This window comes from Moschus berezovskii, chromosome 7, assembly GCF_049115385.1.
Source record: "Moschus berezovskii isolate FMDL1 chromosome 7, NW_MosBer_1.0, whole genome shotgun sequence".
NCBI classification, from domain to species: Eukaryota; Metazoa; Chordata; class Mammalia; order Artiodactyla; family Moschidae; genus Moschus; species Moschus berezovskii.
Genome location: NC_142466.1, coordinates 6,985,049 through 7,004,106, shown reverse-complemented (window position 1 = coordinate 7,004,106; position 19,058 = coordinate 6,985,049). Strand labels below are relative to the sequence as shown.

The 19,058-nt window shown below is 40.1% G+C and overlaps 1 long non-coding RNA gene across 2 annotated transcripts in view; it reads right to left on the bottom strand.

Annotated features, from left to right (window-relative positions):
* LOC148777246 (uncharacterized) overlaps positions 1-19,058 on the bottom strand; it is a 61,228-nt gene that overhangs the window by 11,184 nt on the left and 30,986 nt on the right. For both annotated transcript variants that reach the window (XR_016037788.1, XR_016037787.1), the window contains one exon: positions 13,826-13,954. This is a non-coding gene — a long non-coding RNA (uncharacterized LOC148777246). The remainder of the gene's footprint in view (positions 1-13,825; positions 13,955-19,058) is intronic.

The following is a 19,058-nucleotide window of genomic DNA, read 5'->3' as shown; positions in this document are numbered from 1 at the left end:
ATTTATAGGTTCAATGCAATCCCTATCAAGCTACCAACGGTATTTTTCACAGAGCTAGAATAAATAATTTCACAATTTGTATGGAAATGCAAAAACCTCGAATAGCCAAAGCAATCTTGAGAAAGAAGAATGGAACTGGGGGAATCAACCTGCCGGACTTCAGGCTCTACTACAAGTAGCCACAGTCATCAAGACAGTATGGTACTGGCATAAAGACAGAAATATAGATCAATGGAACAAAATAGAAAGCCCAGAGATAAATCCATGCACCTATGGACACCTTATCTTTGACAAAGGAGGCAAGAATATTCAATGGAGAAAAGACAATCTCTTTAACAAGTGGTGCTGGGAAAACTGGTCAAACACTTGTAAAAGAATGAAACTAGAACACTCCCTAACACCATACACAAAAATAAACTCAAAATGGATTAAAGATCTAAATGTAAGACCAGAAACTATAAAATTCCTAGAGGAGAACATAGGCAAAACACTCTCCGACATAAATCACAGCAGGATCCTCCATGACCCACCTCCCAGAATATTGGAAATAAAAGCAAAAATAAACAAATGGGACCTAATTAAAATCAAAAGCTTCTGCACAGCAAAGGAAACTATAAGCAAGGTGAGAAGACAGCCTTCAGAATGGGAGAAAATAATAGCAAATGAAGCAACTGACAAAGAATTAATCTCAAAAGTATACAAGCATCTCCTGAAGCTCAATTCCAGAAAAATAAACGACCCAATCAAAAAATGCGCCAAAAAACTAAACAGACATTTCTCCAAAGAAGACATACAGATGGCTAACAATCACATGAAAAGATGCTCAACATCCCTCATAATCAGAGAAATGCAAATCAAAACCACAATGAGATACCATTTCACGCCAGCCAGAATGGCTGCTATCCAAAAGTCTACAAGCAATAAATGCTGGAGAGGGTGTGGAGAGAAGGGAACCCTCTTACACTGTTGGTGGGAATGCAAACTAGTACAGCCACTATGGAGAACAGTGTGGAGATTCCTCAAAAAACTGGAAATAGAACTGCCATATGATCCAGCAATCGCACTCCTAGGCATACACACCGAGGAAACCAGAATTGAAAGAGACACGTTTACTCCAATGTTCATCACAGCACCGTTTATAATAGCGAGGACATGGAAGCAACCTAGATGTCCATCTGCAGACGAATGGATAAGATAGTTGTGGTACATATACACAATGGAGTATTACTCAGCAATTAAAAAGAATACATTTGAATCAGTTCTAATGAGGTGGATCAAACTGGAGCCTATTATACACACTGAAATAAGCCAGAAAGAAAAATACCAATATAGCATACTAACGCATATATATGGAATTTAGAAAGATGGTAATGATAACCCTGTATATGAAACAGCAAAAGAGACAAAGATGTATAGAACAGTCTTTTGGACTCTGGGAGAGGGTGAGGGTGGGATGATTTGGGATAATGGCATTGAAATATGTATATTATCATATGTGAAACAAATCACCAGTCCAGGTTCGATGCATGATACAGGATGCTCGGGGCTGGTGCACTGGGATGACCCAGAGGGATGATATGGGGAGGGAGGTGGGAGGGGGGTTCAAGATGGGGAACACATGTACACCAAGGGCAGATTCATGTCAATGTATGGCAAAATCAATACAATAATATAAAGTAATTAGCCTCCAATTAAAATAAATACATTTTTAAAAACACAAAAAAATAAATAAATAAAAAATAAAAGTAGCAAATGGATGGTTTGCTAACAGGAAGCTACTGGAAAGGGATTCTCAGTGGCCCTGACCTAAGTTTAGAAGCTATCAGAGTCTAATGAGTGAGTATGAGGTATGGGAGCAAAGGGTTTCACTTCTTTTCTTTAAAAAAAAATTTATTTTGTATTGGAGTATAGCCAGTTAACAATGTAGTGTTAGTTTCAGATGGACAGCAAAGGAACTCAGCCATACATGCAACAGGTTAGGGAAAGCAGTAATTGGTCTCTGTAGACACCAGGTAGGATGGGAAAAGTCTTAAGACTAATGAATATAAAGATACAGCCCCATAATTTTCATCATGTAACATATGTATTAATGTTCTTTATCATTTTCTTACTAAATAAACATTTCTATGTATATATTAAAATTAAAAAAAAAAGAAATTGCTGGTGAAAATGTACATTGCTGATTAAAATGCAAAATGGTGTAGCCCCCTATAAAAACAGTTTATCAGTGCTGCAAAATTTTACTCCTAGTACATACCAAAAAAGACTGAAAAACTGGGAGTCAAACAGAAATGTAAATGTTCACAGCAGCAATATAATAGCCAAAATATGGGTGCTACCCAAGTGTACATCAGTGGATGAATAAATGTGGTCTATTCACAGAATGGAATATTATTCAGCCAGAAAAAGGAAGGAAGTTCTGATAGCTCCTACAGCATGGATAAACCTTGAAAACATTACGCCAAATGAAAGAAGCCAGACACTAAATGACAAACATTGTGTGATTCCACTTATATGAAATATCTGAAATAGGCAAATTCATAGAGACTGAAAGTTGATTAGAGGTTACAGGAACCAGGGAGAGGTGCGGGAGTTGGAAATGGGGGTTCTTGCTTAATGGGTACAAGGGGTCTGTTTGTAGTGATAAGAGATTTTGGAGAATAATAGTTACGATGGATGTACACATTGTGACTGCAGTAAATACCACTGAATCCCTCGCCTTAAAACAGCAAATGTTTATTATTTATGTATTTGGTCATAATTTGTAAAACTAAGTTAAAATAATTGCCTTTTCTGAGTGAGTGGATACTGACTGTTAATTATTTTCCTAAACTCCTTAGGCATAAGATTACACAATGCCTATACATATAAAACTTGTGTCTATGTAAACTGCTCATGTGCACACAGATTTTCACATGTCCAGAGAACAATGCCAGGCTGTGAGGGAATATGCTGATGGTCCGTATTGTTTATTTCACAATCCAATATTGACTTCTTTCATTCATGTTTGGTGACTCAGACGATAAAGAATCTGCCTGCAATGCAGGAGATCCGGGTTTGATCCCTGGATCAGGGAAATACCCTGGAGAAGGGAATGGCAATCCACTCCAGTATTTTTGCAGAGGAGCCTGATGGGCTACAGTCCATGGAGTCACAAAGAGTCGGACACAACTGAGCACAACAACAACAAATTACACAATATAATCCTAACCCCAAGCATAAGACAAGTTTAATATGAATAAAGACTGAGCAACTAATACTTTCACTTTCATGTATCATCTGATTTTTAAGTCTAAGACCTTTTAAGTTTATCATAAGTGCAATCTGGATAACTCTCAGTTAGTGAATAATTTTACATTTGACTGCTAAGAAAAGTGTTTGCTTATCCTTTATAAAAAGATTTTTTGAGACCCTCACTCAATTATTGTTATTTTTAAATTTTTATCGAAATATAGCCTATTTTCAACGTTGTCTTAGTTTCAGATATACAGCAAAGCAATTCAGTTATATATTATAGGGCTTCCCTGGTGGCTTAGAGGGTAAAGCATCCACCTGCAATGAGGGAGACCCGGATCCAATCCCTGAGTCAGGAAGATCCCCTGGAGAAGGAAATGGCAACCCACTCCAGTATTCTTGCCTGGAAAACCCCATGGAGGGAGGAACCTGGGAGGCTGCAGTTAATGGGTTCACAAGCTTTCAGATTATTTTCCATTATAGGTCATTACAAGAGGTTCAATATATTTCCCTGAGCTATAAGTTCTTGTGGGTTATCTATTTTATATATAGTAGTATGTATATTTTAATCCCAAACTCCTGATTTATTTCTCCCCTCCTCTTTCCCTTTAGTAGTCATAAGTTTGTTTTGTCTGTCTGTGATATATATTTCCTTTGTAAATATGTTCCTTTGTATCATTTTTTAGATTTCATATATAAGTGATATCATGATATTTGTCTTTCATCATCTGACTTACTTCATATGATAAACTGTAGGTCCATGAACGTTGCTGAAAATGGCATTATTTCATTCTTTTTCATGGCTCAGTAATATTGCTCTGTGTGTGTGTGTGTGTGTGTGTGTGTACGTACCACATCTGTAGGTGGTACTAGCAGTAAAGAACTCTGCTGCCAATGCAGGAGATGTAAGAGACACGGGTTCAATCCCTGGGTTGGGAAGATTCCCTGGAAGGTATGGCAACCACTTCAGTATTCTTGCCTGGAGAATCCCCATGGAGAGAGGAGGCTGCCAGGCTACAGTCCACAGGGTCACAAAGAGTTGGACACGACAGAAGCAACTTAGCACACACCCATGCACCACACCTATATCCATTCATCTGTCGATAGACTTTTAGGTTGCTTCCATGTCTTGCTATTGTAAATAGTGCTGCAAAGAACATTAAGTGCCTATATCTTTTCAAATTATGCTTTTCTTCAGATATATGTCCAGGAATGGGATTGCTGGATCATATGATACTCTTGTTTTCAGTTTTTTAAGGAACCTCCACACTGTTCTTCAGAGTGGCAACACCAATTTACTTGCTCACCAAAAGTATAGGAGGGTTCCCTTTCTCCATACCCTTTCCAACATTTGTTATTTGTAGATTTTTCAATCATAGCTATTCTGACAGGTGTGGCTGTCACTGCAGTTTTCATTTGCATTTCTCTAATAATTGTGATGTTGAGCATCCTTTCATGTGCCTGTTGGACATCTGCATGTCTTCTTTGCAGAAATGTATACTTAGATCTGGGCTTCTCTGGTAGCTCAGCTGGTAAAGAATCCACCTGCAATGCCGGAGACCCCAGTTCTATTTCTGGGTTGGGAAGATCCCCTGGAGAAGGGAGAGGCTACCCGCTCAAGAATTCTTGGGTTTCCTGTTGGCTCCATCAGTAAAGAATCTGCCTGCAATGCAGCAGACCTGGGTTGGATCCCTGGGCTGGGAAGATACCCTGGAGGAGGGCAGGGCAACCCACTTTAGTATTCTTGCCTGGAGAATTCCCATGGACAGAGGAGCCTGGTGGGCTGCAGTTCATGGGTTGCAAACAGTCAGACACTACTGAGCAACTAAGCACAGCACAACACATATTTAGAACTCCTGTCCAACTTAGAACTGGGTTGTTTTGTTTTTTGATATTGATTTGTAAGAGCTGTCAGTATATTTTGGAAATTATTCCCATGTCGGTTCCATATTTGCAAATGCAATATGTTCTCCCAGTCGCTACTGTCTTTGCATTTGTTGATGGTTTCCTCTGCTTGCTATTTATAAGTCCCAATTTTTCCATTAAATGCTCATCCATGAACATAAGAAATAAAAACACAAGATTTTGATAAAACTCTGTCTATAAGCAAGGCCACTACTTTTGACTTCAGCCTCTGCAGTCGGTACAGTATTGAAATACTTGCACACCCCTTGCGGAGCCATGGCCCTGATGCTCCTTGGTGCCCCAGCACCACCCTGGCCCCCCTAACCCCTCTCCTGAGACCGCCCTGAGTCTCCACAGTGTAACGCTAATGCTGGCATGGCAGGGGGTCTCCAGGGCCCCATCCCACCCTGCTCTGTGTCTGTTGCCCCCAGGCTACACCACTCATCGAATATTCTGAGTATCACCTCTGCTTATAACTTTTTATGTATTAGCATCACAGGTGCTTTCTAAGATTGATTTCCTTTCTCAAAACCATTCCCTAATAAACACCTATTTTATGAACCAGTTCTAATCATAATTGTGAAGATAATGCAGGGTGGGCATAGAGCTGAGGGAAGGTTTGCATTTAAGGGTGTAAATGGTAACATTCTCCTCAGTGTAAGAACCCTTGGCACTGATATTTTATAGACATGTCTCAATCTCAGACTTGGTTTTCTCTGTGTACTTGACAGCTGCAACCCCTGGGCTGCAACATGATTAATGTTTCCAGTGATGAGCACGGGATTATTCCAGACTCCCTCAGAGAAATACTTTCCAAATGGAAACCAGAAGATTCAAAGGACCCCGAGAGAAACACCCCCAAATTTCTTTACACTGTCCCAAATGGCAACAACCCTGCTGGGAACTCATTAACAGCTGAGCGCAAAAGGGAAACCTATGAGGTATTTTCAAAGAAGGTGTTACCTGGCTGAGTTCCTGTTTCTGACTCGTTAGAAGAGAGTTCTTGACATCCCTCTCCGAGTAGTCACTTGCATTCAAGCAAGATGATTATTAATAAAAAGAAGTCATCAATGTCAATAGTCCCAATAAATTTAAACACAAGAAATTACTACACTCTTGTTGACTATGATATATTCCTTTCCTTTGATATGTCCATTGAAAGAAATGTTATTGGTGTGATGTTAAACTCTATGAGGTTACTTAATAATTGAACTCTATTTGATTTTCATTATTTTATGTTTGAATTTTCAACCTGTCTCTTCCCTTTCCTACTTCTTGTCATTTCAGGTTACAAAGAAATTCCTTAAAAATAGAAGGCAGACTTCTTTTGCAGTCTCTTCTAGATAGCTGACCATGATCCTTAAGATTGTCACTATAAACATTATCCTGCTGCTGCTGCTAAGTCGCGTCAGTCATGTCTGACTCTGTGCGACCCGATAGATGGCAGCTCACCAGGCTCCCCCGTTCCTGGGATTCTCCAGGCCAGAATACTGGAGCGGGTAGCCTTTCCTTTCTCCAGAGGGTCCTCCAAGCCCAGGGATTGAACCCAGGTCTCCCACATTGCAGGCGGATTCTTTACCAGCTGAGACACAAGGGAAGCCCAAGAATATTGGAGTGGGTAGCCTATCCCTTCTCCAGCAGATCTTCCCGACCCAGGAATTGAACCAGGGTCTCCTGCATTGCAGGTGGATTCTTTACAAAGTGAGTTATGAGGGAAGCCCCTCTGCCTTTTCTAAGTTCAGCTTAAACATCTGAAAGTTCTCAGGTCATGTAATGTAGAAGCTTGGCTTGGAGAATTTTGAGCATGACTTTATTAGCGTGTGAGATGAGTGCAATTGTGCGGTAGTTTGAGCATTCCTTGGCATTGCCTTTCTTTGGGATTGGAATGAAAACTGACCTTTTCCAGTCCTGTGGCCACTGCTGAGTTTTCCATATTTGCTGGCATATCGAGTGCAGTACTTTAACAGCATTATCTTTTAGGATTTGAAATACCTTAGCTAGAATTCCATTACCTCCACTAACTTTGTTCATAGTGATCATTCTCAAGGCCTGACTGACTTCGCACTCCAGAATGTCCAGTTCCAGGTGAGTGATCACACCATCGTGGCTATCTGGGTCATAAAGATCTTTTTTGTATAGTTTCTCTGCATATTCTTGCCACCTCTTCTTAATATCTTCTGCTTCTGTTAGGTCCATACCGTTTCTGTCCTTTATTGTGCCCATCTTTGCATGAAATGTTCCCTTGGTATCTCTAATTTTCTTGAAGAGATCTCTAGTCTTTCCCATTCTATTGTTTTCCTCTATTTCTTTGCACTGATCACTGAAGAAGGCTTTCTTATCTCTCCTTGCTAGTCTTTGGACCTCTGCATTCAGATGTGTATATCTTTCCTTTTCTCCTCTGCCTTTCACTTTTCTTCTTTGCTCAGCTATTTGTAAGGCCTCCTCAGACAACCATTTTGCCTTTTTGTATTTGTTTTTCTTGCAGATGGTTTTGATCACTGCCTCCTGTACAAAAGACCCCAATAGCGAAAGCAATCTTGAGAAAGAAGAATAGCGCCAGAAGAATCATACTCCCTGACTTCAGACTATACTGCAAAGCTACAGTAATCACAACAGGATGCTATGGGCACAAAAAAGAAATATAGATTACCGGAACAGGAGAGAAAGCCCAGAAAGAAACCCACACACCTATGGCCAATTAAGCTATGACAAAGGAAGAAAATGAAATGGAGAAAAGAGGCTCTTCAATAGATGGTGCTGGGAGAACTGGACAGCTACGTGTAAAAGAATGAAATTAGAACATTCTCTAATACCATAAACAAAAATAAACTTGAAATGGATTAAGGATTTCAATGAAAGACTGAATACTAAAAAGCTCCTAGAGTAAAACAAAACACTCTTTGTAGTAATTTTTTGTAGTAAATTGTAGCAATATCTTTTTTATTCCATCTCCTAGAGAAATGAAAATAAAAACAAAAATAAATAAATGGGACCTAATTAAACTTAAAAGCTTTTGCACAGTGAAGGAAAACCTAAAAAACAAAGCAATAAGGCAACCGACAGAATGGGAGCAGATATTTGCAAACAATGTGATGGACAAGGGATTAAATTCTAAAGTACACAAATAGCTCATACAGCTCAATATCAAAAAAAAAAACTAATCCAAAACTGGGCAGAAAACCTAAAAAGACACTTCTGCAAAGAGGACACACAGATGGCAAACAGATACATGAAAAGATGCTCGATGTTGTTAATTGTTCCAATAATACAAGGTATCACCTGTCACCAGTCCGAATGCCCATCATCAAAACATTCACAAATAACAAATGCCACAGAGGATGTGGAGAAAAGGGAATCCTCTTGCACTGTTGGTGGGAATGTGGCCACCAAGGAGAGCAGTAGGTAGGGCCCTTAACTCATTACTGAAGAGGTGTCTTTGCAGAAACACACACCGGTGGCTGGAAATTCGTTATGTAAGCAAACACTGAAACGTCTCTGGTCAATAACGCTCAGGTAACAAAAGATGTTGTAAACGTCTCTGGTCAATAATGTGTAAAGAAACTAAAAATAGAGGTACCATGTGATCCAGATCCCACTTTTGGGCATATAGATGGAGAAAGGCATAATTCAAAAAGATACATGCACCACAATGCTCATTGAAGCACTATTCACAATACCCAAGACATGGAAGCAATTTAAACATCTGTTGACAAAGGAATGTATAAAGAAGATGTGGTGTGTGTATATTAATGGAATATTACTTGGCCATGAAAAAGAATGAAATAATGCCATTTGAAGCAACATGGCTAGACCTAGAGATTATTACACTAAGTGAAGTCAGAGAAAAATAAACATGAATAGTATCACTATATGCCCACATATAGTGATCATTTCTAAAAGAAATGACATAAATGAACTTATTTACAAAACAGAAATAGACCTACAAACATAGAAAAAAAACTTATGGTTACCAAAAGGGAAAGAGGGAAAGGGATAAATTAGAGTTTTGGATTAACATACATACACTAACATGTATAAAATAGATAACCAACAAGGACCTACTACATTATGATACTACTACATTATGATACATTATGATATTCAATGTATCATAATAACTTTTAAGAGAAAAGAATCTGAAAAAGGATAGATAGATATATGCATTAGCACATATATACATAGGCATAACTGAATCACTGTGCTGTATACCTGAAACTAACATAACATTTAACTATAATTTATTTTTTTAATATTTTTAAATTATATTCATTGTTTTAATTTATTTAATTTTTATAGATATGTTAAATATTTATTCATGTTTATCACCATTTCTGTTGCTTAAATAAGCTATCCTTTGTCCATTTTAGTGCTTTTCATCTTTTTCTGTGCATTCTTTATAGTACACGGAGAAGAGGTAAATTGCTGTATTTATGGTAAACTCTTTTCTAGTTTCTATGTTTTCAGTTTTATTGTATGACATGCAGAAATTTTATACAAATTGATTCGTCTCTCGTGATTTCTTTCATTGTTTTTTTAGTTTAAAAGTCATCCTCCACTCTGAGATTAGATTCACCTATATTTTCTTCTAGTTTTTCTTTAATGGTACATCACCTGTTTTCCATAAACTCTCTTAGATATTCATACTTCCTGCACATGATTTCTACATTGATAGTTCAGCTCCATGCCCCTTCAGAGCATCTTTCTCTTTAGCTTCTCCAGAGCAGATGGACATGATGTGTACAATATACTCTTTAGAGTAACACTGCTGCTGCTGCTGCTAAGTCACTTCAGTCGTGTCCGACTCCATGTGACCCCACAGACGGAAGCCCACCAGGCTCCCCCATCCCTGGGATTCTCCAGGAAGGAACACTGGAGTGGGTTGCCATTTCCTTCTCCAATGTGTGAAAGTGAAAAATCAATTTATTTTTTGTGTCCATTTTGTTAAGTACAACATTATTTGATATCTTCGTGGGTTTCTTTTCTGTGTTTTTTCCCTGTTCCTACCTTATTTTAAGTTTTTTTTTGATTGGAGGATACTTGCTTTACAATGCTGTGTTGGTTTCTGCCGTACAACAATGTGAATCAGTCATAAGTACACACATATATATCCCCTCCCTCCCACCCCTCTAGGTCACAGAGCACAAGACAAGGCTCCCTGTTACACAGCAGCTCCCCACTAGCTATCTTTTTACATATGGTAATGTATATGTTTCAATGCTACTCTCTCCATTCGTCTCACCCTCTCATTCTTGGGTTTCTGAAAAACAGGTATTAGCTGGAAAGTTACCATTCAAAGAAGTTGCTAGACTTCTATAGACAAGCGATGCAATGAAGTTGCAGTTGACTTTTATTGGCTTTATGAATAGTTTTCAGATCTACTCAACAGTGTTGGCAAATATCAACATGTTATAAAGAGAACCTCTTTCCCTCCTTCATGGAATTAACATGAGCCAAAGTACAAATTCATGAAGTCCTTAGTCTATATCTCTTCAGGAAAAAAATAAAAAATACCAGCAAGGGTCAAACAGAATAATGATGATTCAATTCAGTTCAGTTCAGACGCTCAGTCATGTCCGACTCTTTGTGACCCCATGAACCGCAGCACACCAGGCCTCCCTGTCCATCACCAGCTCCCAGAGTCCACCCAAACCCATGTCCATCCAACCATCTCATCCTCTGTCGTCCCCTTTTCCTCCTGCCCTCAATCTTTTCCAGCATCACTGTCTTTTCAAATGAGTCAGCCCTTCACATCAGGTGGCCAAAGTATTGGAGTTTCAGCTTCAGCATCAGTCCTTCCATGAACACCCAGGACTGATCTCCTTTAGAATGGACTGCTTGGATCTCCTTGCAGTCCAAAGGACTCTCAAAGTCTTCTCCAGCACCACAGTTCAAAAGCATCAATGCTTCTGCACTCAGCTGATTAGAGTTGATTAATGGATTAATCACAAAGTTCAGCTTTAACCAAGATAACATGAAGCAAAGAAGCAAGTTCCTAAGGACTAATGTGTCAGGAACTCACAGAAGAGCCACTCAGAAGAATCACTGAGATCCAGTAAGTGTAAGAACAGTATATACATATCCTTCGAGATAGGGTGTCTCTGGGTGTGTTCTTGATTTACTGCTTTCTCACATCATTAAATATGTTTTTCATAACTTATAAATGAGTGAAAGTGTTCAGATGGTAAAGAATCTGCCTGCAATGCAGGAGACACGGGTTTGATTCTGGATTGGAAAGGTCCCTTGGAGAAGGGAATGGCAACCCACTCCAGTATTCTTGCCTGGGAAATCCCATGGATAAGAGAAGCCTAGCAGGCTACAGTCCATGGGGTCACAAAGAGTCAGACACAACTGAGCAACTAACACTTTTACTTTTAAATATGCTTTTCATAATTTATAAATGAGTAGAGTTTGGACAACTGAAACTAAATATAAGGTGAGAGAGTATATGAAAAAAATAATTCATATTATGAGAGAAAATGATGATTTTGAGAGATTAATATATATATTTTTAATTCCTGGGACTCTAATATGCTTCCACCTACATATACTTGTGGACATATGGCATCAGACCCAGATGAGGGTAATCCTGACATTTCATTGTCTGATCTCAACCTAAGATGAACTATTTTTGTTAAAAGTTATGACAAACTTTTCCTAACTGGCATCCTAATTTTATTAATTCTTCTCTCTATTCTATTTTAGGCCTTCCAGGGATTTGCTCAAATTATAAAAGAATCTTTATGAAGAAATCAAACTCTGCATAGCATTCATTATTTTAAGATAAATTATTTCTGTGTTTTAACAGGAAGAAGTGATCATTGATGTTAGACTTACAGATTGGGTTTCACCAAACATGTCATACCTGTAGTAATTTAGACAACTTTTGAGGGCACTTGAACTCATCCAATTGCCAAAATACACTTTTAATCCACCTGTAACTTTTGATAAATTTTCAACCCACAAAAAAATTTATTTCTATCGATTTTATTGTAAAGGACTCAGTAGTTGCTTTATAATTTTCCATAAATTTTCTTTGAAACTATAGTTTACTACAGTAAACTATAATTTATGGTAAATTATTTGAAAGCAAATAGTCATGGCCAAAATGGTATATAATGTGAACTTTTTCTATTTTTAAGAAAATGTAATAAAATCTCATTGCAAAATTTGTCAGAATTTGACCATTATACATAATTTTTAGTAAGACTATCACAGATATTATATTATGCCATAGAAATTCATTTAAAATAAAATTCTGAATCAAAACATACCTAAACATCTGTCTATTAATTCCAAGTAAGAAAGAGAGATTAAGGACTGAGAAAAATATTCTAAATTGTATTTTTATGAAACTACACAAGTTTCAAAAATGCATTCTTATCAGTTACATAATTTCAATCTACTACACTACTTTCTCTGCTTTTTAATATACTATCAAGGTTGGTCATAACTTTCCTTCCAAGTAGCAAACGTCTTTTAATTTCCTGGCTGCAGTCAGCATCTGCAGTGATTTTGGAGCCCAAAAAAATAAAGTCTGACACTGTTTCCACGGTTTTTCCATCTATTTCCCATGAAGTGATGGGACCAGATGCCATGATCTTTGTTTTCTGAATGTTGAGCTTCAAGCCAACCTTTTCACTCTCCTCTTTCACTTTGATCAAGAGGCTTTTGAGTTCCTCTTCACTTTCTGCCATAAGGGTGGTGTCATCTAAAAAGCAGAGACATTACTTTGCCAACAAAGGTCCATCTAGTCAAGGCTATGGTTTTTCCCGTGGTCATGTATGGATGTGAGAGTTGAACTGTGAAGAAAGCTGATCGCTGAAGAATTGATGCTTTTGAACTGTGGTGTTGGAGAAGACTCTTGAGAGACCCTTGGACTGCAAGGAGATCCAACCAGTCCATTCTAAAGGAGATCAATCCTGGGTGTTCATTGGAAGGACTGATGCTAAAGCTGAAACTGTAATACTTTGGCCACCTCATGCGACGAGTTGACTCACTGGAAAAGATTCTGATGCTGGGAAAGGTTGGGGGCGGGAGGAGAAGGGGACGACCGAAAATGAGATGGTTGGATGGCATCACCGACTCTGTGGACATGAGTTTGAGTGAACTCCGGGAGTTGGTGATGGACAGGGAGGCCTGGCGTGCTGTGATTCATGGGGTCACGGAGAGTCGGACACGACTGTGCTACTGAACTGAACTGAACTGAACTGACACTACTTTCTGGTACTTAGGATATACTTTTTAATGATTTTCTTTCTTATCTTTTACAATCTTTATCTTCCCCAACTGATTATTAAATAAATGTTGATTTACATTTTTTTCAAACAACCCAGTATGTACAAGGAATAAGTAAAAGTCACTGGCTATCTCACCTCCAGCATTTATCGTCCATTCTTTTCAATTTTTTCTATGTATGTACATGTGATATGTACAAGAATGGGATGTCATTAGGACAGTATCACAAATTCCCTGTACCCGTTTTCTATTGTGGTGGAACAGTTTACCAGTGCTTCAAGACCCAGTCCTTGTCAAGTTATCAGGTCCTTTGAAGAATTAGGAAGTTTACGTCTTTACCATTCCCACCATCCTTTGTTTGTATAAACATCTCCACCACAGTTATTATTTTCCTGGCATCTAGAAGAGATATTATCCCTCTGGCAGCTAAAGTTCTTAAACAAAATCCTACCTTAAAGCTCAAATCAAATCAGCTGGCTCCAAGCTCAGATCCCATTTCTGGAGCAGGTGGTAGTGATTATTTAGAAGACATACAGGGTTGCAGGAACCAGAGGACAGCTGAGATGGAGAGCTGATAAGCCTGTGAAGCGGGACAAGAGAGAGGAAAATGCAAATACAAATTAATTCATAAAAGTAAAATTGACTTCCATTTACTTTATTCACTTTGAAAGTGAAAGTGTTAGTTGCTCAGTCATGTCCAACTCTTTGTGATCCCATGGACTGTAGCCCATCAGGCTCCTCTGTCCACAGGATTTTCCAGGCAAGAATACTGGAGTAGATTGTCATTCCCTTTTTCAGGGGATCATCCCAAACCAGGAATCAAACCCAGGTCTCTGCAGTAAAGAGAGATTCTTTACTGTCTGAGTCACCAGGGAAGCCCATTTTAATCACTAGACTCCAACAACAGCCAAACTGCTCAGCCTGGGCTATATATTCAATACATGAGGGCCTAGTTTTTCTTTTTATGTCCCTGATTTCAGTTCAGTTCAGTTGCTCAGTCATGTCCAACTCTTTGCAACCCCATGGACTGCAGCACGGCAGGCCTCCCTGTCCATCACCAACTCCAAGAGTCCACCCAAACTCATGTCCATTGAGTCAATGATGCCATCCAATCATCTCATCCTCTGTCATCCCCTTTTCCTCCTGCCTTCAAAGTTTTCCAGCATCAGGGTCTTTTCCAATGAGTCACTTCTTTGCATCAGGTGGCCAAAATATTGGAGCTTCAGCTTCAGCAACAGTCCTTCCAATGAATATTCAGGACTGATTTTCTTTAGGATGGACTGGTTTGATCTCCTAAAAGTCCAAGGGACTCTCAAGAGTTTTATCCCACACCACTGTTCAAAAGCATCCATTCTTCAGTGCTCAGCTGTCTTCATAGTTCAACTCTCACATCCATTCATGACTACTGGAAAAACCATAGCTTTGACTAGATGGAACTTTGTTGGCAAAGTAATGTCTCTGCTTTTTAATATTCTGTCTAGGTTTGTCATAGCTTTTCTTCCAGGGAGTAAGAGTCTTTTAATTTTGTGGCTGCAGTCACAATCTGCAGTGATTTTGGAGCCCAAGAAAATAGTCTCTCACTGTTTCTACGGTTTCCCCATCTATTTGCCACGAAGTGATGGGACCGGATGCCATGATCTTCGTTTTTTGAATGTCGAGTTTTAAGCCAGCTTTTTCACTCTCCTCTTTCACTTTCAGTTGCCGGGAGCCAGCGAGGGAAATCCTACCCGTGGCAAAGGTCAACTGGGGAAGAGGCCTGACGGGCAAAGGCTAATCAGGACTCGAGGAACCCCCTGGACTTACCTGAGCATCTACCCCAAAGAAAACTGGAGTCTGACTGCTTTACTATCTTACGCCTCTTACCAAGTCCTCTAATACTTACGGGGGCTTCCCCCAACCACCTTTCTCTGAAAACATTAATTCAGAGCTGTAGTTTAAAAGTTCTCCTCGGCTTAATAGGAGTGTTCCAATCCAAGCCCCTCTGATAGCTTTCTAACTTGCATGACAAGTTTGTCCGGGCTCTTACAACTATGAGTGTGACTGTTTATAGCCTCCCAGCCATGCAAGGACAGAAAGCCTAATATTCTAAAATACAGGAATCTGTTGAAGAAGTTAAAATCATTAGAATAGTACTAAAAAAGATTTCATTGTTGAATCAATGCTTGCTGCAGTTTCCTCTATCTATTGTATCCTTGGAAATATATTAATCACATATAGAGAATATAAGTAGTAGCCTTTGATTTAACCACATCAGATCTTAAGTTAATAAGTTCCTTTCTTGCAGCTCACTACAACGGTGCCTTATAGGAATGTAACTTTGTTATGTGTCTAGCACCTAACTTTAGGAAAGTCACCTTAAAAGAATATAAGCCTTTTACTTGCTAACTTACTTGTTAGGAGAGAGGGCCATAAACTGTTAGCAGGCCCCCTGACCAGAAGAGGATGTAAACCACCTAAAACTTTTATCACGAGACACACAAAAATAAGCCCTGATCCTGATAAGAATCAAGACTGCTGACCCCACTTGATTTTGGCGTGACTCTATACCTCCCTTTCTGTTTCTTATGCGCATAACTTAGGGTATAAAAGCAGCACTGGAAAATAAAGTTTTGGGCCTTGCTCACTGAAGCTTGGTCTCCCCGTGTCGTTCTTTCTCTTTTTCCGTCCTTTTCTCTATTCTCCTTTTTCTGGTTGAGATCCTTGGAGCGCTGGGCCCTCTGAGTTTACTTATCTGCCTGGGCTTCTAAGACCCACTCGAGGGGGTGCCCTGGTGGGGTGCCTCCAGTGATTCGAGAGGGCGCCTGCAGCCTATGTAAACAGAGCAAACCCCATGCTGGGGTTTTATTGGTTTCCAGCGTAAACCAAGGAATCATCAGCCCCTGTCTCTCTCTTTCTCTCTCTCTCTCTCTGATGCCGACGCCCTTCATCCCGAGGATACCCTGGGCCATATCGAGGCTGGTCCCCGATATTCAGTGAAAGTGAAATTTTCTCAGTCATGGCCAACTCTTTGCGACCCCATGGCCAGAATACTAGAGTGGGTAGCCTTTCCCTTCTCCAGAGGATCTTCCCAACCCAGGGATCGAACCCAGGTCTCCCGCATTACAGGTGGATTCCTTACCAGCTGAGCCACAAGGGAAGCCCTCCCTTTGATTAGGAGGCTCTTGGTTCCTCTTCACTTTCTACCATAAGGGTGGTGTCATCTGCATATCTGAGGTTATTGATATTTCTCCTGGCAATCTTGATTCCAGCTTGTGCTTTATCCAGTCTGGCATTTCTCATGATGTACTCTGCACAGAAGTTAAATAAGCAGGGTGACTTCACGTACTCCTTTCCCAATTTGGAAACAGTTAGTTGTTCCATTTCCGATTCTAACTGTTGCTTCTTGACGTGCATACAGCTTTCCCAGGAGGCAGGTAAGGCGGTCTGGTATTCCCATATCTTTAAGAATTTTCCATAGTTTGTTGTGATCCACACAGTCAAAGGCTTTGGCATAGTCAATAAAGCAGAAGTAGATGCTTTTCTGGAATGCTCCTGCTTTTTCTATGATCCAACAGACATTGGCAACTTGATATCTGATTCCTCTGCCTTTTATAAATCCAGCTTGAACATCTGGAAGTTCATGGTTCATGTGCTGTTGAAGCCTGGATTGGAGAATTTTGAGCACTACTTTACTAGCGTGAGAGATACATGCGATTGTGCAGTAGTTTGAGCACTCTTTGGCCTTGCCTTTCTTTGGGATTGGAATGAAAACTGACCTTTTCCAGTCCTGTAGCCACTGCTGAGTTTTCCAAATTTGCTGGCATATTGAGTGCAGCACTTTCACAGCATCATCTTTTAGGATTTGAAATAACTCAAATGGAATTTCATCACCTCCACTAACTGTTCGTAGTAATGCTTCTTAAGGGCCACTTGACTTCGCACTCCAGGATGTCTGGCTTTAGGTGAGCAATCACACCATCGTGATTTTCTGGGTCATGAAAATCTTTTTTGTATAGTGCTTCTGTGTATTGTTGCCACCTCTTCTTAATATCTTCTGCTTCTGTTAGGTCCATACCGTTTCTGTCCTTTATTGTGCCCATCTTTGCATGAAATGTTCCCTTGGTATCTCTAATTTTCTTGAAGAGATCTCCAGTCTTTCCCATTCTACTGTTTTCCTCTATTTCTTTGCATTGATCACTGAGGAAGGCTTTCTTATCTCTCCTTGCTAGTCTCTGGAACTCTGCATTCAGATGGGCATATCTTTCCTTTTCTTCTTTGCCTTTAGCTTCTCTTCTTTTCTCAGCTATTTGTAAGGCTTCCTCAGACAACCATTTTGCCTTTTTGCATTTGTTTTTCTTGCAGATGGTCTTGATCACTGCCTCCTGTACAGTGTCACAAACCTCTGTCCATAGTTCTTCAGAAACTCTATCAGATCTACTCCCTTGAATCTATTTGTCACTTTCACTGTATAATTGTAAGGGATTTGATTTAGGTCTTACCTGAATGGTCTAGTGATTTCCCGGAGTTAAACGAGTTGATTTATATTAATAGCCCCCTCCTCAAGCTGGGATATATGCAGTCCAACCACAGTCTATGGGAATTTGCTTCTTCAAAGAAAAACAGAAAGGCAGAGAGAGGACACACAGGAAATGTGCAGACTACCCCTTATCATTCAGGGTTCACTTTCATTTCCAGAGATTTCTTTCCCCTCAGATGTCAAAGCACCTGTTTAGGAGCCTCGTTCGATGCCTTCACCCTTGTGAGTCTTTCTGAGCTTGTGGGAAAGTTGTCTGGCAGGATCGAGAAACATTGAATGTTTGTAGTCTTTGAGCAGTGGATTAAATGCTGTGGCTTTGCTCCCTGGGCTCAGTCTGAACTCGTTCCTGTGTCCTCAAACTCTGGAAGATAACATGCCACATTTCCAGATGACCCTGCAGCCAGAGTCCTAGGTGTGTGTTCTGCCCCTCAGATGCCTGGGTTCAGAACTGAGTTGGAGGAAACGGGCAGGTTGCAGGGCCCCCGACTTCCAGCACAGTTAAGGAAGCAGGACCATGGAGTAGGCTGCTGCTGGGTTGGGTGGATCTGCTTCTGGCAGAAACGGGGAAATGCAGGGCTAGAAATTGTTCCCAATCCCGTGGAAATTATTCCATCCACATTTTCAGTTATTCCAACCACTTGGAAACCACAGAATATATGATAATAAACATCTTTTGCTTACATCAGCCAAAGTGTTTCCATTATCGGCAATTGAACACTCAACAGGCCAGGTACAGCTTATTTCAGCAAAAGGATAGAGCAAAATCTCAAAGAGAAAGTCCGATGAATAAAGTCTAGAGGAAACCAGACATAAGCATCCTAGATCCCTGCCCAGCAGTTCCATGGGACTTGTTTAATTCCTTCACCAGAGATGGGTGACAACGTGGTTGTAAGACTGCCCCATCTGCCACAGAGGGAGAGTAGGTGTACAGCATAAATACACTGTCACTATGAACCACTTGGAGAAACCATGAGAAGAGGCCTCAGCCCCCAGACATGCAGGACATTCTTCTAATCCATGTGTCCTGAGAGCTCAGTTCCCAGGAGCCAGCCAAGAGCAGGCAAGGAAGCAACCCATTCCTAGGAATGTGCACAGTCCTGGGGGCCCAGAGCTGCTGCCTTAACCCTCTCCTGTCCACCAGTAACCCCACTTCTGAACAGATAAAGAC